At 37.3% G+C, this 23,843-nt stretch overlaps 2 pseudogenes across 1 annotated transcript; one reads left to right on the forward strand and one right to left on the reverse strand.

Annotated features, from left to right (window-relative positions):
- Nucleotides 1-7,447: 7,447 nt before the first annotated feature.
- Nucleotides 7,448-10,741, reverse strand: LOC148843281 (nicotinate N-methyltransferase 1-like; annotated as a pseudogene). The gene is made up of 2 exons (XR_016103844.1): nucleotides 10,616-10,741; nucleotides 7,448-8,147 (listed from the first exon to the last, which is right to left on the reverse strand). The product of XR_016103844.1 is annotated as a nicotinate N-methyltransferase 1-like (transcript).
- On the forward strand, nucleotides 10,740-16,726 carry LOC148843282 (cinnamoyl-CoA reductase 1-like; annotated as a pseudogene).
- The last annotated feature ends 7,117 nt before the right edge of the window (nucleotides 16,727-23,843 follow it).

Here is a 23,843-nt window from a genome sequence, read left to right on the forward strand (position 1 = left end):
AAGCTTTTCTCTTCTTTGCAATTACAAATAGGTGGAGTTATAGAAAAGCATCTCTGTAATGTTCAAGGTTCTACCCTAAATGATGAGACATAGCATGAGTTGGTGATTACGGAATTGGGATCTGCTCCTCATAGAATGTGTCTTACACCGACTTCAAAGCCACATCCTAACTATGAGAGGTGTTCCCAATGTGTGGCCAGGACATGCTGTGAGATTTCGACCCAACCCACCCTAACAATTATCCCTTGACCCAAATGGGTCACTCAAATCCATACTGACCCACTATTAGAATGGGTAGGCAACTAGGTATGGGTGGATTTCAAATGGATGAATCAAATGGGTTAGGGTTAAAATTTCCACTCTAAGTGAGTTTGGGCCTAATTGATTCAATCTTCTTTTGTTTTGTTTGGATTTGAGGCAAGGCGGGTTAAGCCATCTTCTGTAATTTTCTTTCATTTTGTTGATAAGGATTAATAAAATTTTAATGTGGTCACCCCTCTATTTGGTGTAAAATTTGGGATTAAAAGATAATATACAAAGGACTTCGACATGAGACATTTAATTTTGCTTCATATCACACCTCTATTTCAAAGTCTTGAACCACAAATCTTGTGGTGACCGACCTTATCCTTTCCTCTTTCAAATGACAAGAAACCATTCCTCCAACTTCATTTTCAAACGTACCCCTTTCAAAAAGTAAATGGGACTTGGCCATGCGAAAGGGTTTATACTTTTAGATCTCTGAGTTGTAAAACTTCCTGCCAAAAGAAGAAGGGGTTTATACTTTTACATCACTTGTAAAAAGTTCCTCTAGGTAATAAACAAATGAGACAAGAAGCAGAAATTTCGTATTAGGTAGAAGTACAAATTATAATAATAAACAAATAGATGCAAAATTGCTGTGTCAAATTTGTATCCAATTAATTCAGGTTTGTATGCAAAGCAGTATTTTCAAACCGTTGTTGATTCGGACAGTCAGACCATTCAGACCGGAAATCATCCAGACAACTAGTTCTATTTCATCCTTAACCCGCTCCTGGGTTAGAAACCATTGATTTGGTCAAAGAACAATTGACTCAGGTGGTCAAACTAGCAACTCGTTCGACTCAAACAGCAGTTCAAAGTTTAACAAAGGAGGCAGAAGAGATTGAAGAATGATTTCAAATCTTTCCTTCTTTTGTTTCTTTCTTTCTCAACTGAATGCCAAAAACAGATATTGTCTCTTTTTCTTAATAAAAGACTAAATTACTTGAACCATTTGACCTGGATGATCGAACTGCTGACCCAAAAACCAATGATCAGAATGCTTCCGTTTCTGGGTCGGTTTTATTTCCTTGCTGCAAAGGGCTTTATTTGCAATGGAAATTCCATTTTCACTAATGTAAATGTTGGGGAATGCTACAAAATTTGGTTTGGTTTTGCTTTAGATATGGCTTTAATGTAAATGTTGGGGAATGCTACAAAATTTGGTTTGGTTTTGCTTTAGATATGGCTTTGCCATGATTGTTTGTGAGAAGTAAAAAATGTGGTCCTCCCCACCTTATGTGATAGATACAGAAATTTGGATGAACGTTTTTTGTCTGATAGGCTATATTTGGTTGCGCTGCAAACGCAAATATTTATATTGCATAAATATTCTCTTTCCAGTTCAAGAATGCAAAGTGGGTTCGCAATGTAACCCGTTATTTGCATTCTTCCTTTTGTTTAAAATCGATGCAAAGCATGACCCATTATTAAATGCCTTGTGGGCTGATGTACATGTGGAGAACGCTGTACGGGGCTGTCTGTGAGGTGTATGTGGGGCGCATTATGTAGGGTGTCAATGTAAACATCTTTTATTGCCTTGTATAGGTAGGTGATTAATGATTATATACAGCCAAATTCGACCAAATAAGATCAGATTTCAGATCAGATTAAATCATGATCCAATCCATCTGTACCTTTCTCTTTATTACAAAATCACTTAAAGAATTTTTTCTAAACTTTTTATTTCTCTTATTTTTTATCAAACCAAAAACGGTCAAAATTTTTTAATCCAAGCTTGTTGTTTTGTAAGATATATCCTTGCAAGTGATTTTTATTTCACTAAATCTTAAGGCTAAGTTTGTTTGCAATGCATATCTGAACTGGATTTTATATCTAGTTTAGTTTTGCATTTATTTGTTTGTCACTATGATTAGCATTCTGATGCAAAATTTGCTCTTTTTTTTTTTTTGTCTCATTTGCATCCATTAACTGTGTGAATTTTACACCTGAAAAATTAATGCAAAATTTACATCACTCCCTCCTAGTCTTAATTCTCTCGTATAAAATGGGAATCACATCAATTTGCATTCTACCTTACTCCCCCCAACAAATAACCCATTCTTCCTCATTTCTCTTTATATGAATTGGGGACCATATCATTTTACTTTCCATTTAAATTCTTAGAAACAAAGAAAAAAAAAGTCCAATCTGAACCACAAGTAATCCAGGATTTACACAATCCATTTGTACTCCTATCAATTTATACCAATGCAAATGCAATTCCCACTTCAACCAAGCAGAGCCTAATTCTCCACACCAGTTACATGTTAGGATACTGTTCTAGGTAGGTTTCATTAGTGGTGGCAATTGGTTGGGTTGGGTTGGGTTGGGTTTAGTTTGGGTTGAAGCTCAACCGTGTTGAACTGGTCTGAACTTGGGTCAAATTGATTTGGATTTATGTTGGGTGAAGTGTATTGATTCAAGACAAAATTAAATTTAGTTAATAATTAATAGAAAACTAATGCATTAATTATAAATTATTTAATTCAAATGAAGAAAATAAAAAAAGGTTAAGGAATTAATACTTATGTCTATAACAGTTAATCCAATGGCTATCCACAACCCAACCCAACCCAACCCAACCCATTTAAATAAGTGAGTTGGGTGATGGGTTGATCACACAATCTGCCAAATAAATGGACGGGTTAGATAGTGGGTGAGTTGGGTGAAAAATTGCCACCCTAAATTCGATGTTATGAATAACATACTAATAGTTTTTCTTTTTCTTGGGTAAATGCACCTACTTGAGCAAATATTTTCTAGAAAATACTTGGTTAGAGAGATGCACTTTATTAGTCTTATTTTGTTTTCCAAGTAAAATTATACAATGACCGTTTTATTCGTAAAATGTCATGATTGAAGGAATAATATTGTCCCGTAAATTTTTGCATGGGTGGGAAAGTGATTTTCCCAAGTCTCAGAAGGGTGGTACTTATTCAGGTAAATCAGCCGCTCGATAATAGTTATTTTCCATAGAATCCACTGATACCAAAACATAAGTGTAGGTTTCTTTAATTTCTCTGTGACCCACCAACTTACTTGCCCCCATTTAATTACTTTAAAATGAATGTTCACTAAAGGCAATAAATGTAGGTTTTCAGGGTTTTTAATCTAGCATTATTTATAGGCTATATGTGTGTGTTGAGCCCACCTTGCAAAGCCAAAATCCCCGTGTAAAAGCTCTCCTAATTGGCCCTCGATCCCCCTAATACTTTTAGTCCCTCTTTTGCATCCTGCCAATATTTGTACTACAACCAAACGTAGCCTTAACAAAAGATGAAATGGTCCAATCCACACTACAAGGCAAGGCCATGTCTGTTTTGTTATAAAAAGTTTTAGTATTTTGGATAGACAAATGCCAGCATTAAGGCTATTAATAGGTCTGGTTTGGTTTGGGAAAGGGTGTCCAGTCCGTCCTAATTAATAATCTAGGTCTAGTACCTGTCATTAATCAGTTGTTAAGAGTCATTTGAAAAGACACAAATAGCCTTTAAGTGTTATCTAATTCTTTTTGTCAATCGTCCAAACGTTGATAAAAAATGAAGTCTCAAATTCTTGTCTCTTCTATTCATGAAAGTTGGGATCACCAAAATGCCCACTGAGACATAACCCCAACTTTCTTAAATAGAAGAGGTGTTGATTTGAGAATGTTAATTTTTTATCAACATATGGATGGTTAATAAAGAAAATTAGATGAAATTTAAAGGGCATTTGTGTCTTTTCAAATATCACTTAATGACTGGTTAACAGATTGGTTAATGACAAGTATTAGATTGACACATTTTGAAAGTTCGGGTACTGAATTGTCACATTTTGAAATTCGGGTACCAAAGTGGCACTAGGCCCAAAGTACAGGGTACTAATCGAGAATTTTTTCTTCTATTTTTAACAATATTACCTTAATTAAAATGATAGTAAATTATTAAATTATTATATATTAATAAATCAAATGTCATAAATTAAATGGCGTCCCATCCTAACATGTTGGAGGATGAAATGGCGTTAGATCCTCTATCCCCCTATTGATTCATCCTTTGGTATCGGCCCATTCATGACACAAGACGTCTCCACTCATGTTTTTTATTTGTTTGTGAAAATTTTTCCAAGGGTTAGTAGTGATGAGATAAAGTAGTAACAGTCAATGTTCAAAGTATCGGAAACACCAAGTGTATCGGAAAGACAATTTTAAGAGATGTATCAGGATATGCCTTTGATACACATGCATATCGGAGAAAAACTAAGATGCGCTTGGAAACACAATAAATACTTTAATAAATCATAAAAATGCATCAATAACACTAAATATAAGACCTCAATGAGGTGTATATACATTAAATTAATATATTTTAATGGTTTTATTAAGAAATATATTGTAGTCAATTATAATTTCATTAAAAATCCCATGTTTAACTATAATTTATAAAATTATAATTCTTAAGTTTTAATATTTTATGGAATGGAAAAACCCAACTCTCCTATCCAACCATAAAACATGCATTGGCACAACTTTTAAGTGAAAATATAATTAATAATTATTTATTATTTATTTCCAAAAAGTATAAAAATAAATAAATATTATATAATATATTCAAAAAACAGTTATTAAAGAAGAAATTTCAATTGCTTTGCGGATATGATAGATGATCCATACAATTATAATATATTCAATCATTACGATAAAATGATAAAATATAATTAATTAATTAATTATTATTTAATTCTAAAAAAAATGAAAAGAATAATTATTAAAGACAAAATTTCAATTGGTCTATGGATATGATAGATCATCCATAAAATTATAATATATTCAATTTTTATGATCAAATGATAAAATATAACTAATTATAGGCAAAAAAAAATCACATTTTCAAACTTTTTGTTAATTTATATTTTCCCCAAATATCTTCATGAAATTTTCATAAATCTATTGATAGCACAAAAAAATTGTGATTTTGAATGCAAGAAATTTAGATCAACATAAATTTAAACATTCAAGAAAAAAAAGAAATCACAAGATATTATAAAAGTTTTAAAAAGCGTACCTATTTTTGCCACATTTTTTAAAATTTGGAAAATATTCAAAAAAAAAATTAACGATTCACACTTGTTTCTTGCAAATTTTTGCAAATCTAGCACTCTAAGAATAATATTTGTAGTTTTAGATCATTTGAGGGTGAAAGAATGCTCATTTTAGGGAAAAGAATCTTGCTTTCCCCCGTTATTCTTTTTTTTTTTAGTTTTTGATTGTATCTTTTTTGTCAATACGCTACCAATATGCCCTGGTGCACCCCCGGTACGCCCTCAATACGCCTTGATACACCCCCGATACAAGTCTGATACACCCTGATACGGGTCCGATATGCATGAAAAAAGACGAGACGACTGATTTCCATGCATATTCCATATTTATTTTTCAAAGATACGATACGATACAATATGCCTAATATAGAGTGTATCGTATCAAAATTTTAAATCTTGGTAACAATTAGTTGAGCTTTCACAAAAATCACGGGGTGTGATCGGTCTTGATATCATATCTTTTTGGAATCATGATTTTCTCTTTTTCTAATAATTTCCATTTATCTCTCTCCCTCTCTCCAAAGGTTCGTGCTAAAGTTTATTGTTGTTGAGATTTTTTTTTTTTTTTTTTTTATGTGTGTTTGTTTTAGTTTTGGTGGTCTTTGGCATGTCTTTCCAGGAGGAATTAGCTCAACAGACTATAAATTTTTTTCTTCGTTCATTTGGTCTGGCATACACTGAACGACCCAAAGATGAGCTAATGGAAAGACCAAAAAAGCGAAGGAAGCTTCAAATGAAGCTTTTTAATCTTTTTTTGCACTAAAGATAGCCTTCCCAACTATTTATAACAATCCAATAGATCATGATGCGAACCAAACAGTCTTAAAAGACAAGACCTCAGTACTTGCCAAACAGCCCCTTTGTTTTTCATTATAATATCTATTATATATATTAAAACAAGAAGGGTGTTAGCTTTGGGCGACATGAATCGTGCGCATCTCAAACCTGATATTATTCAGCTCGATTCAGCTAGAATCCACCCCTAATAGCAAATGAGGTTGTGGGAATGCTATGAAGTATATATTGTCTTTTTTCATTTACTATGTAAATAATGTGTAAAGGTATTTCGTCCTTCACCATATTACTATACAGTTTCCACCGACTACATTTTGCACCGCCTCCATTCTCCACCGATTTTAGACATTCTTCTTAATTTCTATGTATATATTAGTCTTCTTCTTCCAACGAGTTCAACTCCTGAGAGAAAAACCCCCACAAATGATAAAACCAGATTAATTGGAAGCAAAAAGAAAGAAGCTAGAGGGGTTAGTTTTAGATGGATGATTTAGAGAAAAGTAACCTATATGGATTTGATCTTTGGTTCAATTGAATTATTTAAATTACTTGTCTTTGAAGCAACTCTATGCAGATTAAAAAAACCAAATAAACATGATTGGTTTCGCCTTGTTCATAGCTCAACATCATTATCATTTTCTACTTCTTCCTATTTTATTTTATTGAAGCCTTCCAATCCCAGGCAAGAGTAAGAGAAGGGGTTTGTTTTCCCAACGAAAAGAAATTTAATTTCGGTCAGGGTTCTGATTTAAAACCATGTTAGATTGTGAAACCTTCTCTCTATCTCTCTGTATCGTATAATCTAAGTCGAGGGTTCTTAGTCATCGCCCCGTTTTATCCGGCAACTATGAGTTTCAGTTTCGGGTTTAGTTTGTGTTTCAGCGTTCGTTTGTCCCCATGGAAAACTTTCCAATAAAAGAACAAAAGGGCTTCTGGGTTTCCTGGGTCTATGCAATAATAAATTTCTGCTACTTTCCTTTTATTTTTCTTATTAGAGTAAGTGTATAGTTTTCGAACATAGATTTGGTGTATGGTGTATGGGGATCGGGAAGAGATATAGTGATTCGTGAGAGTGAGAGAGAGATTCTAGCTGTGGACAAAGAGAAAAGAAAATGGCCGGGTCTGGGTTGTCATTTTTAAATTTAGAAACAAAACGTGCACGAAAGAGGTAGTGATGGAGACTCATAGATGAAAGGGTTGAGTGGATACGTGTGATAATCAATAACAGTGTATGTAAATACAGTGTCATAATCAATGACAGGCATGATAGATGAAGTGGCTTAATATCAAAAAAGGGCACTGTTGTTCGTTTTCCTCCTCTGCTCTCTGTATACATGCGAATGGATCATAACATTCCAGCCAAGTAATAACTAGAAATGCTTTCTTAGTCTCATAAATTTATAACTATAAATCCCTTCTACACCTTTTTGGACATGGAATGTTTTTGTAGTATCATCCGCAAACAATCTCCGGCGCTTTCGCCCACATCCATCAGGCGCTCCACCCCTTTGAACCCATCATAGCCCTTCAATATTGTCTTCATGAATGACACAGATACCCCCGATATGGCCTTCTGCATTAGCTCGTTCATCTTTGGCTTGTCTCCGTAATACGAGCGCACCGGTTCACCATTCGCCTTCACGAGCAGCTCCTCTTCTAGGTCCACCATTGCCTCGTGCAAGATAGGCCATGCCTTCACTAGTGCGTCTTGGTGGTGCTTCAAAATGTATGCAACATAGGATAGACCCTCCCTGTTGGTGACCAGGGTCTTTCCAATCTCCATCCGAGAATACTTGTGCTCCGAGGAGTTGTCGATGATGTGCTCTGAGAAGATGCCATAGTTGTTGAGCATTTGGCGGATGTGCTGGAAGTTTTCGGGATCACTGATTGGGAGGACACATGCTAGGATCTCGGAGCCGGAGAGAGGGACGTTGGAACCACCTTGCCAGATTGTCACGGGGGTAGTTCTATAGCGGAAGAAACCCGTGCGGCGTCCAGGCCAAGGTAGGCCAGGACAAGCCTTAATGCACTTAGAGGCTAGGAGTTGCCCGATGAGATGGCTCCACCAAGGTCAGTAGCACTGGATCATGACCTCAAGTCCAATGGCCGTGGCACTTGGCTGGCTCAAACCGGTCCATGGGAGGCAACACTTACGTGCTAAAGGGGGACAACCATAATGCAAGGCAACTAGGCGCCGAGGAGATGACTTGGCACCGATGTGAAGGGTCTCCTGTATGCCGATGATGATAGGCACCTGTGTGCCATGATGATAGGCAATCGCTTGGGCCGGAACACATCCGCGTGCTAGAGGCAACGGGGTAGCTCACTCAGCTTGGGCAAGGGGCTGGCACGGTGAAAGGTCATGCTTGAGCCAGGCCCACATGCCAAGCCTCCCTTGAGTGTCGGTAGCACAGTGCCAGTCCAACACTGTCCCCATGAGCATGTGTGCGCCCATGAGGAACCCTGGTAGCCATGCTAGCCGTTAACCAGGGCCGCCCCGCAAGGGGATGATGGTCTAGGAGTGCCAAGGTTAGGCACCCAAGGAGGTCGACCACCCCTCCTCAAAGAGTACATTAAGCTTTTGGTGGTCTGCCTGAAGATAACATCAATTCTCCCAAAAATCTTACAGGTGAAAATGACGGTGATGTCCCTAACGTAAACCTGCCAAGCGTAGGCAAGGCTAAGCTTGTATCAGACTGTAACAGGCTCCCCCACTCAATTCATTGTCGTCCTCGACAATGACTCCTTTCGTGAATGGGCGTCTGTGTCCCGCGCCATCCACTTGTCTGTTAGTTCCAGGGCTCATCTGGCTAGCTCGAGTCTTGCCTATGTTGGTGTCTATTTATGGGGACAGAACCATTTCACTATGCCGACCTGCCTGGACTTCACCCCTAGTGTTGAGGTTACTCAAACCGCGCAATGGTTATGCCGTGGAATTGTAAAAGAAGGGCCCTCGAAGAAATGTGTGTGGTGCTTCGCGGAGGTCCGCCCCATGTATCATCTTACCTCAAGGCTCAATCGTCTTCTTGGTAGCTTTTCAGTGATGCTACCGAACACACTGATAGGTCTACTCCTCATGTTGGCGATGACCTGGGTACCCTTTCACCATGCTGGCCTGCAGACTTCACCTCGCTGATTCAGGTTACTCAAACCTAGCCATGGCTTATGCTCTCTTGGCCCTCGAAACTACGCTTCGCCTCGCTGACTCGGGCTACCTCTTCACTCCGAGGGGGCCCCACTGCTGCTGCCTCAAGGAGATCTGACCGCTTTGAACGTGAGTGTGGCAACTTTTACCCATGAGTTGTCGAACATGCACTCGCCTTTTGATGCGCTTCTGCTGCTGCGAATGATCCACCTGTTTGAACTGAGCATGTCCACCTGATACTTTTCCGATGTAGGGCCACCATGCTCCAAGACTCGCGCGTCTGCCCCCGCATGAGGACAACAACCAATGTGTCTGCCCCCGCAAGGGAAGCTGTTTTAGGGTCATTGGAATGGGGACACAAACAACGAATGGCCTCTTGCCAAGCCTGATAAGAATTCTGCTCGATCCTGGGTGGAAGTGCCTAGGGACCGCACCCCACAATGTGCTGCTTGTCGTGATGACCGCTTCAACTGGCTCTGGGCTAATCTACTGAAAATCAACTACGGTAGCAATTGGCTAGCTCGCTCTGATACCAATTGTCACGGGGGTAGTTCTACAGCGGAAGAAACCCGTGCGGCGTCCAGGCCAAGGTAGGCCAGGGCAAGCCTTAATGCGCTTAGAGGCTAGGAGTTGCCTGATGAGATGACTCCACCAAGGTCAGTAGCACTGGATCATGACCTCAAGTACAATGGCCGGGGCACTCGGCTGGCTCAGACCGGTCCATGGGAGGCATCGCTTACGTGCTAAAGGGGGACAACCATAATGCAAGGCTGCTGGGCGCCGAGGAGGTGACTTGGCACCGGTGTGAAGGGCCTCATATATGCCAATGATGATAGGCACCTGTGTGCCATGATGATAGGCAACCGCTTGGGCCGAAACACACCCGTGTGCTAGAGGCAATGGGGTAGCTCACTCAACTTGGGCAAAGGACTGGCGTGGTGAAGGGTCATGCTTGAGCCAGGCCTGCATGCCAAGCCTCCCTTGAGTGTCGGTAGCGTAGTGCTGGTCCAACACTGTCCCCATGAGCATGTGTGCGCCCATGAGGAACCCTGGTAGCCATGCTAGCTGTTAACTAGGGCCGCCCCGCAAGAGGATGATGGTCTAAGAGTGCCAAGGTTAGGCACCCAAGGAGGTCGACCACCCCTCCTCAAAGAGTACGTTAAGCTTTTGGTGGTCTGCCTGAAGATAACATCGAATTCTCCCAAAGATCTTATCGGGGAAAATGATGATGATGTCCCTAACGTAAGCCTGCCAAGCGTAGGCAAGACTAAACCTGTGTCAAACCGTAACAAGATGGCATCGGGGACCTTGAGGTGGATGATGGCGTTGAAGGACATCGGGACTCTTGATCATGTTGGCGAGCTCTAGTATGGCCAGTTTGCCATTGTTTCGAGTTTCCATTGTCTCATCTGCCATGGCCGTAGAGCTCTACTTGTTAGTTTTTGATAAAGAAGTGAGGGAGTAATACTATGTAACTACACTGATTGGTTATTTGTTTCAATCAACCTAATAAGCTTAGAAAAGACGGAGTATCATAGGTCGACCTCTCATGTCTATATATATCTCGGATCTCATAAAGTAAACCGGCGGCCATATTCGAGTCTTTGACTTGTTTGGCAATCTCCGGCAACGTATAGAAGGGATTTGCTGTTATATTGGTTGCACCGTGGGCATAATTGTCGTCGACAACCTTAACCTACCACGAATATTGAGGAGGAAGACGAATGACAGTGCCCTTTTTTTATAGTTTTTCAAAAAAATTATTTTATTTTAATTATTATATAAAAATAATATTTTTTAATGATTTTAAGGACAATAAGTTGCCCGTATCTAGTAGAAACCCTTCATTTATTATTGAAAGTCCACGCCCGCCCACAGACTTCGAGCTTCATAAACATTAATAATTGTATATATATTGAATGAAATCGCAATTGGCCTGTGGGTGTTGTGACTAATAGCTAGCCATGGTACAAGCATAAATAGAGTAGTTGGGTATACATCTGTATCATCACTGAGATAGCTAAGCTAGCTGCGAGCTAGTATAGTTCAAATTAAAATTGTCTGCGTGACGGGTGCTGGAGGTTCATAGCTTCATGGCTTGTCAAGCTTCTGCTAGAGAAAGGTTACACTGTTAAAGGAACAGTAAGAAACCCCGGTAATTAATTAAGATCCCATCACTACTCGTTTACTTATTATTTCTTCATTTCTTTACTTGTTATAGGAAAAAATAGCGAGACACACGATGCAGAATTCTGAATTCCAGCCCCCCTACAATTAGCCCTATCCCCCTTATAAACCACATCTTGCCCGTAAATTTGACATCAATTCACTGTCAGGATGCATTCTCCCTGAACTTTGGACTTAATAAATTCTGAGTTGACTGATTTGTACTTTTCCCTAATTAATATTTAGTTTAATTAACGGAGAATTATTGAGTTTCTTTCTTTTAATTTGTTCCATAATTAGTATTGTATGTATTTATTATATATAGATGATGCTAAGAATTATCATTTAATGGAGCTTCAAGGAGCTAAAGAGTGATTAATTCTTTGCAAAGCCGATATTGTCGCCTACGATAGCCTTCGCCGGGCATTCAGAGGTTGCCATGGAGTTTTCCACACCACCTGTCCTGTCACACCAGATCCAGTACTTGAGTTCTTCTTCTCTGATCATTTCTATCGTTACGTTGCTGTTAGTAATTAGCTGGTTTGTCCATTAATTGATGACACGCATGGTTTCTTCATTATTCTTGTTCTTGCTTGTGCGAATCTGAATCAAAGGAAAAAGTTTTGGCACCGGCCGTGGCTGGAACAAAGAACGTAATGCATGCAGCAGCCGAAGCCGGAGTTAGGCGTATCATCTTCACCTCTACGATCGGAGCAGTTCATATGAACCCTAATCGGGGCCCAGACGTGGTCGTGGACGAGACATGCTGGAGTGATCTCGATTACTGCAAGAGGGTTAAGGGCAGTTGATGCTTAATGCTAGGGGTACTGTCAATTAAGGTGCAGTTTTGGGTTGGACTTACACCTGTTAATTGGCCACCACATTGTACCCATATTGGTGGTATATCAGTCGTACCAGTGATGTATTGGGAGCTAGTGTATCGTTCCATATGCTACGAAAAAAGTAGACAGAAAACGGAAAAAATAATTTTTTACATTTTCTTGTAATTTTTCCGTAAAGAAATTGTATTTTCTTCTTCAATAATTATTTTAATTTTTTATATCCAAGAATTAAAAAATAAATAATTATTATTTATATTTTTATGATCTAATCATAAGGACTGGATATATTGTAGATCTATGGATGATCTATCTTATCCATAAAGTAATTAAAATTTCTTCTTTAATAATTATTATTATTAATATATTGAACAATATTTTATTTACTTTTTGTTTTTTGTATTATTTAGAATTAAAAAATATATTGTAATTATTTAAATAAGAAATAAATATTAATTATATTTTCACTTAGAAGTTGTGCTAATGCATATTTTATGATTAATTATATAGGATAGTTGGACTTTTCCCATTCCTTAAAACTTAAGAGTTATAATTTATAAATTATAGTTAAGCATAAGGTTTTTTTAATAAAAATTATAATTGAGTATGATATATTTCTTTACAAACCCATTAAAATATATTAATTTAATGTATGTAACCTCATTGTGATTTTATATTTAATCTTATTGATGTACTTTTATGATTTATTGAAGTATTTATAAAGCGCCCATATATATCTTAATTTTTCTCCAGTACATCTCTATAAATTCTCTTTCTGATACTTTGAACCTTGGGACAGACCAATATGACATGTTGAATTGGACCTAATCTATCCATAGTAGATTTGTACATGGTTTTCAAAATCAGATTGGACCGAACGATCGGACCAAAAAAATCGGAACTGGTCAGGTGACCGGTTCTGTTTTTCCCTAAAATTGGATTTTCTCTAAAAAACGTTGATTTTGGTCAGCAAACCGCTGATCCGGGCGGTTAACCGTACAAACCATTTGAACGGTTTTGACCGTTTTTATTATTTTTTTATTAAAACGGGCCGACCATTCAACCCAATAACCGGACCCCTGACCAATTCGATCTCCGGGTCAGTTTTAAAAACATGAATTTATATTGAATTGGGCCAGATTGAACTAATATCCCATCGATTGGTAGAAGATAAGGATACAGGTGTATAGATGAAGTTTGGATTGGAAAAAATTTAAATTAAAACCAAATTGAATAGATCGTCGGACAGTCCAAACATTCAACTGGACTGGTCTAAAATAGTCCAAAATATTCATCAGATTGGATTGGATCTGATTCATCTATAATGGTCCGTTATTAGATTGGATTGGATTAAAAATCAAATCCAGTCATAATATTGACGAGTATGTGAGCCAAGTCAGAAGCTAAAAAGATTATAACTTAATTGTTAGAATAATACAATTAAATGTATAATGCTTTGGGAAACAGGACTGGTATTGTTATGGGAAGGTGGTGGTTGAGCAGACAACCCACTGTGAATGCAAGCATTAGTCACATACTCAAGTTCCTTAATGGCGTTAACAAGACTTATATCAACGCTGTACAGGGTTACGTCCATGTCAGGGACGTTGCCTTGGCTCACATACTCGTCTACGAGACACCCTCAGCAACAGGACGCTACCTCTGCATTGAATCTGTGCTCCATCGCAGAGATATTGTTCAAATACTGAAAGACTTCTTCCCTCACTATCCCATCCCAACCAAGTCACTGCACTAATACTAATGCTGCTACATCTCTACACTTAATTCCACACTAGCTAGAAGGTGTCCTTGCTTCTGTTGGACGTAGGGCGCCGTAAATGGTATCCTTGCCAATTGATTCGAATTTGATCCTTGGATCAATTATGTATCTATCCTTATTGGATCTGATTTTTTATTTTTTTTTAAGTTTTAAATCAATATTGTAAGACTTAGACCGGACTAAAAACCAGAATGCTCAGTTTTTCCAATTAACTGCATATATGATTCGATCCATTGGCAGCCGTATTATTTGGATTGGTCTTGTGTCGGGACATTTTTGTCTAGTCATTGGGGTGGACTGAATCTGGGTATAGCTGTATCTAGACCTGGCAGAAGGTTGACCCGTCCCGCAAAGTAGATCCAACTCAACCCGTAAAAATAGGGTTAAGGTCTCATATTTAACTACCTGAATGTGAGAATGATCCGACCCAACTAAAAAAAAAACTGGGTTGGTTTGGGTTGGGTCATGGGTCAACCCGCTAACCCGATTGTCAAGTCTAATTGGAACTATTTAGTTTTTCCTATTTAGTCATTACTCTTTAAATTGTAAGTGTTCAAGTTTTTTTTTTATTTTATATTTGGAATTTTAAGGTTAATTCCTTTAATTTTGGCATTTTCATGTAGTTTTTCTTTAATTTTTTAAATTTCAATTATTTTTTGGGATGACCCAAATTGACCCATGGGTCAACCCTAACCTGAACATTTAGGGTTAGGGTCTAGCATTTGATAACCCAACCTGACCTCAAATTAACCCGAAGTATCTTGACCCAACTGGAACCCGACCCACCCAACCCAATTGCCAAGGCTAGCTGTATCAATGTTTTCAATTCTCCGTTGACCCAGTGGATCAAACTGTTTGAATTGTTACCTAGTTAGGATTTTGAGGCCAATTCAGTCAAGACCCACCAAACATTAAAAAACTGTTGACTTGGTCAAGAACCATTCGACCCAGTCAATTCGACCGTTGATCCATTCGACCTAGTGATAGGGTCACAAGTTGCATACTCAATGTATACAAACTTTCGGAGGCCATAACTTTTGCACTCCAATATCTGATTGGGGTGTTTTTTTTTTTTTTGTAACTTTTCAAGATCTCTGTGTCCCAAGGCGTTGTAGGTGTCTTACCCTACTATTCTTGCAAAAAAACATCCTTTTTTGGCCCGAAATGCAATTTTTAATATTTTTATAAATAAAAATTAAATAACTGAATTAAAAACAAAAATTAAATATAAAATAATACATATAATATATCTAAAACATATTTATACATTATTTATTAATAAAATATATATTTATACTCACCACAACTTTTCAAAATGTCTAAAACTCATCATGTCACTAATTTGACGTTAAACACATTAACGGGTGTTATTATATTACCATTTTAACTCTCATACAAAAATATAAAATATATACATATATTAATATTTATACATAAAAAAAGGAAAAGTTCAAAAAATATTTTCAAATATAAAATACATAAAAACACAGAAATTACAAAAAAAATGTAAAAAATATAGAAATTGCAAGCAAAATAATAAATTATTTTCAAACTATAGAAACTATAGAAATTGAAAAACAATTTCAGAAAATAAAAATTGTAGAAAAAACACCAAAAAATATAGAACACAGAAATTTCAAATAAATAACAAAATATACAGGAAATTTTATAGATTGTATAAAATAGAAAAATGTCAAAAAAACAGAAATTATAAAAACATTGAAAATTATAACAAAATACTAAAAAAGCAAAAAAATAAAAGAAAATTGAAAACTGAAAAGACCCTTTTCCTCTAACTCGCCATTCAAGGGTAATATGGTCATGAAAAGTTTTATTTATGCTGACATGGGCACCACTTTTAAGAAGCATTAACATGCATGCACTAATGAAAAGTGAGTTTTAGAAAATAAAAATTTATTGACATAGTGAGTTTTAAACATTTTAAAAAATTATGATGAATTTAAGAAAAATACTGAAAACTCATGGTGAATTTTAGACAAATTCCCTTTCTTTTATATCTATCATCTGTTCTTCTAATTCGGATCTCATGGTGAGATGGTGGTGTCAAATCATGGCCTTTGATGTATTGTTATAATTCCATCATTATCTCATGTGAAGCCATAGCAACAATACATTAATTGAAGGCTTTGATTTCGTGGTACAACATTGCAGTAAAATGGGTTTGCTCATTTATTGGCTTATGGTGGTGTGAAAATCATTCTAACAATTAACCAATCTCCTTCTTCTCTTCTACTTTTTAGCTAGCCATTTTGCTTGTCAGGTAAATTCAATTAATTTTATACTTTTTTTCTTAATTATTTTCAATTTATATGGATTTTCAGTTTCAATTTCTGATTCATGTATACATATTTCCTTGTTTTTTTTTTCTAACATTTTTATTTTAATTGCAGGTGTTCAGATGAAACAAATCCTAGGGTTAAACCATACAAGTTCTCAAACCAGAAGCTAAAAGAAATGGGAATTAAGTTCACGCCAGTGAAACAAGGTGTCTATGACACCGTTAAGAGCCTACAGGAGAAGGGCCACCTTTCTGTCCATCAATTCAACATTTCTACACCATCTGTTCTTGATGCGGCTCCCCATCCAAAGCTGTGAATTGTGATTGTCATACAAGAATTTCTCCTTCTATGTATCATGTTCATCTAAATTACTTGGGTTTAATTACTTTAATAAACCCTTTTAGCTATAAATGTATTTATGTATTATTTATTTCATATTCCAATATTCACAAACGAGGATTGGAATGTTTGCACTTATATACCTCCATTCGCCAAATATCTCTATCGATCCAGTAGCTTTTTCAATCCAGATGGTTGAACCGTTTGAACTGTCATCCATTTGTGATTTTGGGTCTGGTTTTTCTTCAATCAACTTGTAAGTTATAACCAAATACCATTGACGTGGTAAAAAATTATTCGATTTAAGCAGTTGAACCAATGACCATCTCAACTACTGAGTGATTGCTAAGACTAATGTGCGAGGTGCGAGGCCCACTAGCCCTGACACTTGCTTTTTTGGGGAGGGAGGCCAAATAACCATCTCAACTGCCAAGTCATTGACAAAACTCAGAATGATTCAGAGTTATGCCACTTCATGGTCTCTCACACAAGTCCTTATTTTGTTTTGGTTAATGGTTGTCCAATATTCTACCAGAGTAAAGAAAATGAGTCTCATGTCTAATTCATGGCTCCATGCATATAACGGGATTAACTCCATTATTAATGGCACCCCGATTCATCTCAACGAATCATATTATAGCACTAAAGAATAAAATCATTCAACATAACAAAAAATAACATTAAATTAAGATAACCCAAAAATAATAAAATAAATGGCTTTGTTAGGGTATTCATACATTATTAGCAGAGGTGCCCTACTTCGCAGGGGCTGAAATGGAATCGTTGATCCGTTTAATGGTTTTTAGTTGTTTTTCATTTTCTTTTTAATTTTTGTTGTTAGAACAGGCCATCTGTTCGAATCAAACAGTCAAACCGTCAATTCGAAAATCGGTGGTCAGAACGATTCAATTTTCAGGTCGTATGAGTCACACGCTCGAAACTCGGTTTAGACCAAGTCGAGCCAAACTCGAACAGCTCATGAAAATCTCAACTGGTGGCCACCCCTAACTTTAATGCTTAGAATTCTGGACTACACTGTAGTTTGCAACTTTTGCATATATGCCTGCAAAGTAATTTATATAAAGAGTAGGATAAGCATGAGACATTTAGACTCCATTCACTTTTCCATAAGTTACTTACCTACATTCACCCAGATTCTTTTTTTTCCCAAATAAATAAATTATGACCGTTTTAAACCATAAAAATCTATTATTAAAAGGAGCATTCCAGAGTAAAGAAATTTATTTTTCTAGCTACATCCCATAAGCAAATTAAATCAAACTCCTTACAAATACTATAAGGGTTATAAGAAATTAACCCATCCACGGGAGATATATATAGCTTTATTTGCAATTTAGTCAGCCGCTTGATTTGCATTCCTATACACGTGCTGTAAACTGACACCAAGTTCCACTTTGTCTTTCATCTATAAACAATATGAAATGATGTTGCTAAGGTTCCAAGTGAACTGATTTAATTTCATGATTAAAAATTGTACAATTCTTGGATGACTAAATAAAATAAAAAGCAATAAAAATCCAACTTGAACAACTGCGGATATCATCTTCACTATTCAAAAGAGCGTTAAAGCTATGTTTGGTTTGAAGGAAAAGGTAGGGAAAGGAAGGGAAATATAAGAAAACCTATCCAAGGTTTGTAAAGATTTTCCTACATTTCTTTTCCTTTCCCCACTTTTTCCTTCAAGTCAAACACAGCCTGAAAGTATAAGTTGGAAAATCAACAAAGGAGGAAAAGTTTGAATCATGAATTTTGAAACCAAATAAAACTGCCTTAGTAAACAGGCAAAAAACAACATGGAATGATTCCCTTTGCATAGTTGACAGAGAACAAATAAAGCGCTCAACAGGCTGTGGAACCAATGATGAGATTCCATGCTAGTAATAAATTCTGGACCCCACCTTATCATTGGTTTCACAGCCCACTGAACAATAAAGCATTCAGCTAAACCTTGCTAGAACAAACACATCCACATTCAAACCAAAAACTTCCAACATGAATTTTAGTATCAATGAAATTCCTCACCAAACATCAAACAAGGAGTTTATATTTAGGGGAATCTTCAGGTTCCAAATTTTATTATAAGTTTCAACTGTCCCTCTTTCAACCAACCTCAAATAGGAATTCAACCACATATGAATACCCCTATGGTTAAGGAAATTAACTAATTCTACCCATACTGTTAATATATTGTCTTAAAAGAGACCAAATCAGCCCCTCACAAGATTATCCTCCACAACATCCCACAACACATTCCCGTCGTGTATTGGGGACATCTCCCGATGATGACATCATCATTTCTTACATATAAACGGAGTCTGAATTATCATTGGGAGATGTTCCAATACACTGTAGGGATGGACTGTGAGACGTTATAGGGGGCAATCTTGTGGGGACTGATTTGAATTCGTTTTAAAGTATTCTTAAATTTTCTGATAATTGTTTAAAACCTCCCTTACCATTAACTTTTCACCTGACTCCATTTATATATAATATCACGTGGCCGATATAATTTTCAAAAATTACTGAAATACCTTTTTATGAGTATAACAACATCAGGTCTGCACAAGTCACGGTGTGAGAAAATGAAACGATTCCCAGCGAGGGACTACGAGTACATAGACGTCATTTTAGCTGAACCACTTCCCGTTGAGGCAAAGTGGTTCAGTTCTTACAAGTGTACGACTAATGCAGTAGCCACTGATACATTCAGCCAGGGCCACGTCCAACCGAGACTGGATCTTCTTCTCACAATTGGCGCCTCACACGCACATTCCATTATGCATTGGAAACATCTTCCATACTTATTTGTTATTATTCACAAAAAATATTCTCAATGCACAGAAAATATACTTATTAGACGCCCATTTGTGAGGAGCAGATCCCGTCACCGACCAACCACACCGAATCTCACTCGTCACCACTTCTCTCATGCATGAAACAAAGAAAATAAAAAGAAATCGCCCTTGCATTGATTTACACCCAATTCAACAATTCAATTACAAACCCATGCTACTTAACACCATTAATTGCTGCTTTGAATCCAGCAGCTTTCTTTGTCCATGATTACAACGAATCTCCCGCGAAGACGACGGCAATTGAGATGTGTCAAATCTTGTTTAGGGCTGTTCACATTAAATGTCAAACCGATTAAGCCAATTCGATCTAACATGAATTGATCGGTTTTTAAAATTATTGATTAGGTTTGTATGAAAAAATCGGTTTGGTTTTGGTTTTTATGCATGGAATTCGAAACTAAATTGAACTGAACTGAATTGATCCTATATTTTTAAGTAATTATTAATTAGTTCCTACCCTATATGTTAATTGTTGATATATTTTATTTGTTTTTGTTTGAATTTTGAAAAAAAATTGGTTTTTTATGATAAAAACTAAAAATGTAAAATCAATACAAATATAATACAATGATACAATTTTTAATTCAGTTTTGTATAAATTTAAATATATATTGACAAAAAAATCAATTTTGCATAAAAACTAAAAGGAAATGAACTTATATATATATATATATATATATATATATATATATATATATATATATATATATATATATATATTTTAGTTTAAAATATATATAAAAGCAGACTAAACCGACTAGGTCGGGTTGGTTGAAAAAAATGACTCAAACCGACCCAACCTGACCCATGAACACCCCTACCATTGTTTTTTTTTTTTTTTTTTTGCCATAACTTCTCCCGATGGGTTGGCCTGGCCCAACCCGTTATAAGTTTAGGCCCACGGGTTTGGGCTTGGGCCTAAAGCATCAGGCCCATTTTTTTTCTAGTTGGGCTCAGGTTTTCTAAAAAAAGCAAGGCCCGAGCCCGACTTGAAACTATATATATTAAATAATAAAAATAATTTTATTTACTAATATATATACAATATTTTTTTCTTTGTTCTTCTTTTCTTTTTTCCCAAGTAATAGTGAAATGTTTGTTATTTTTGAGTTTTGAGGGATTTAATATAAATAAAACACTTTTTTATTAAATAAAAATATCCAATTTCAAATTTTTTGTCAGGCCTGAGCTTCAAGCTTTATATGAGAGCTGGACTCAGGCTCAAGACCTAAGCCCGATTGTCAGGCCGAGCTTGGGCTAGGGCTCGGGCCTGAGTATATTTTGTTGATACATATACAAAGCCCTACCCGACCCTATTCCTGTAGACCATACTTGTAAGTCTCATCTCTATCACTTCTCCTTGTTTCAATGATCAAGAGAACTATTGAAGGCCTTTCTTTTAGATAGAGGTCACTCCTTTGGTCTTTCTGATTCTGGCACTTGATTTCTTTTTCTGGGGGTCTGATGGACTCTAGCCTTCCACCTTGCAAATAGTTTGCAATAGCAAATTAATTAGCAAGTCGATAGATGCAAAATAAACTCATCTAACCTCACCCAAACTATCTAACTCTTTTTTTGAAAATTTTCATCAATTGAATTTTATTTTAAAAATTCGAGGAATAGTGAAAGATAAATTTGACATTTCATTTTTCTGACGATAATAAGAATACTTTAAGACAATAAATAAATAATAAAGATAGATTTAGTCAGTTTTCTAAACCATAAAGGTACTTTAAAAATTTTGTCCTAACAGCAATTCTCAACCCTAAAACTACCCTTAAGAGAACCCAACCACAGAAACCTATCAGCAACAATATTTCTGGTAAAATGTTCTTAGAATTGCCTAAACATCAGCTAGCACAAACAATTGACTGAGATTTTCTCTATTCCAAGAACCTGAACTGTCCATTGAGTCTTTAACTTAAACACACATTGATGATCAGTCTTATTGGGAGGACCAAGAAGGTTGTGGAACTTATTATCATGGTAAACCCGGGGAAATTTCCATACATTAATATTACTCTTAAACATGAACACCCAAATCAAGAAACAAGGTCCAAAGAGATTTACAAACACATTCCAGATATTGAAGCTGATTTAGGACATCTACGAGAAATAATCTCATTATATATCTGTAAGCTATTTACATTTTAATAATTTTAGCCACAAAGCATTATTTTCCGTAAGAAGCCTCCACCCTAATTTACAGATCAAAGAGGTTGTGTTCAACAAGTATCCCAGCTAGCCCACCTCATGCCTAATTTATTGTCTGAACCCTTCCACCAAAAAATCAATTGGGTCTTCTCCAAAACCTTTAGAATTCACTTTGGAAATTGAGTTACAGTCATACAGTACATAAGAATTGTGTGTTGAGTGAACCAAAGTCCTACCCGCATATGAAAGACAAGTCTTCGATAGTACTAGTCTGCCCTTTAACTTCTCTATAACAAACTCTAAAGATTTGTGCTTTTTTCTTTCCTCACGGAAGAGGGAATCTATGGTATCTACAATGAGTTTGCATTTGCGCCCCACAAGAGGCACCCCACAACGTCTCACAATACATTCTCGCCATGTATTGAAAACATCTCTCGATAATAGTATTAGTATTGATGATATCATCATTAGGAGATGTTTCTAATATACGGCGAGGATGTATTGTGGGACGTTGCGGGGCGCCCCCTTGTGAGGCACAGATCTGAACTCATTTATAATATGGATAAAAAAGGGACATCCTCTTTATCATTCTTTGCCCCTTAACAGGGGCATTCCAGTTAAACCAGAGGCCAGACTTATGAAAATTTATTTGCAATCCAAACAAATCTTGAAATTCCTTAAAGAACGCCTACAAAATATGCAGCTTCCTCTTTGTTTGCCTTGCAAATAGCAGAACATCATCAACAAATAAGAGGTGTGAAATCTCGATCTAGGGCTCCTCTAGCTACCTTTATTATTTTAAGCTTTCTTTCCTTCATTATTAGCTCTTTGGATTAATTTAGTTAAACACTTCATTGCAATTACAAATAGATAAAGAGATAAAGGATCTCCCTACCTTAATCAGCGTGAGGCCCCAAAATGACCTTCCGGAACCCCATTAATAAGAAAAGAAAAATTCACCGAATCAATACAACTCTTAATTAGTCATTTCACACCAGTCTTGACTAAACCCTAATGCCTTCAAAGCCCAAAACAAATAATCACATTTCAACGTGCTACAGTCTTTAGAGTTGTCCAACTTAAGCACCAAATCCTTTTTTTTTTCGGCAAAGTGTATCTGATGGAGCGCGATCTGGCTGGTCTTAACTGTCCGCTGCCTTGCTTTCGAACGAGGTAGCAGGGATCCTGAAACGGGAGAGATGGGAAAGCTCCGAGGGGAACCCGGTGTAGAGGCTCCGAAGCTCAAGTTAGAATCTTTCAAAAGCAAGGTAATACCAGATAGCGCAAAGTTTTTGCATACCTCTCTTATCGGGGGGGGCAGGGGGCTCTTATAGTCGCTTCGCGTACTCGCCCCGAGGCCCTTGTCAGATCGGGTATGATTACTCTGGCGCTTGTCAACTCGGCTGTCGTCCCTTCTGCTGAGACAAAACCGTCACTGCCTAACCGTCACAGCTTAACCGTCCAACTGGAGATGGCGGCGTCAGTGGCGGTGGCAGGTGGCCGTTTAGAGTGCAGCTGCCAAACGTCAGATCCCAAGTCAGTCAGGCGTGGTGCCCTCGGGCACGGAATTCCCTGGTGCCAGGCGTGGTACGACTTGTTTGGCTTTGGTGCCTAGAAGATGATGTGAAGTGCTGAGCGAGGCGGTCTTGAGCTCGGAGGTATCCCGAACTGTAACAAGGTGGGTCAGTTCGGCGAAGTCTGTCCCGAGCTGTTACAAGGTGTCAGTTCGGCGAAGTCTACCCCGAGCTGTTACAAAGTAGTTCGGCGAGGTCTATCCCGAGCTGTTACAAGGCGCAGTTCGGCGAAGTCTACCCCGAGCTGTTACAAGGCGGTCAATTTGGCGAAGTCTACCCCGAGCTGTTACAAGGCGCAGTTCGGCGAAGTCTACCCCGAGCTGTTACAAGGTGGCAGTTCGGTGAAGTCTACCCCGAGCTGTTACAAGACGCAGATCGGCGAAGTCTATCCCGAGCTGTTACAAGGTGGGTTAGTTCGGCAGAGTGTGCTCTTGCCGCCTAGGCTTGACCCCTTTTGCCGAGCTGTCGTTTCTGCCACATGTCTCATAAT

The sequence above is a fragment of the Nelumbo lutea genome, chromosome 8 (genome assembly GCF_056320005.1).
Source record: "Nelumbo lutea isolate HS-2025 chromosome 8, American lotus-T2T, whole genome shotgun sequence".
In the NCBI taxonomy this organism is placed as follows: Eukaryota; Viridiplantae; Streptophyta; class Magnoliopsida; order Proteales; family Nelumbonaceae; genus Nelumbo; species Nelumbo lutea.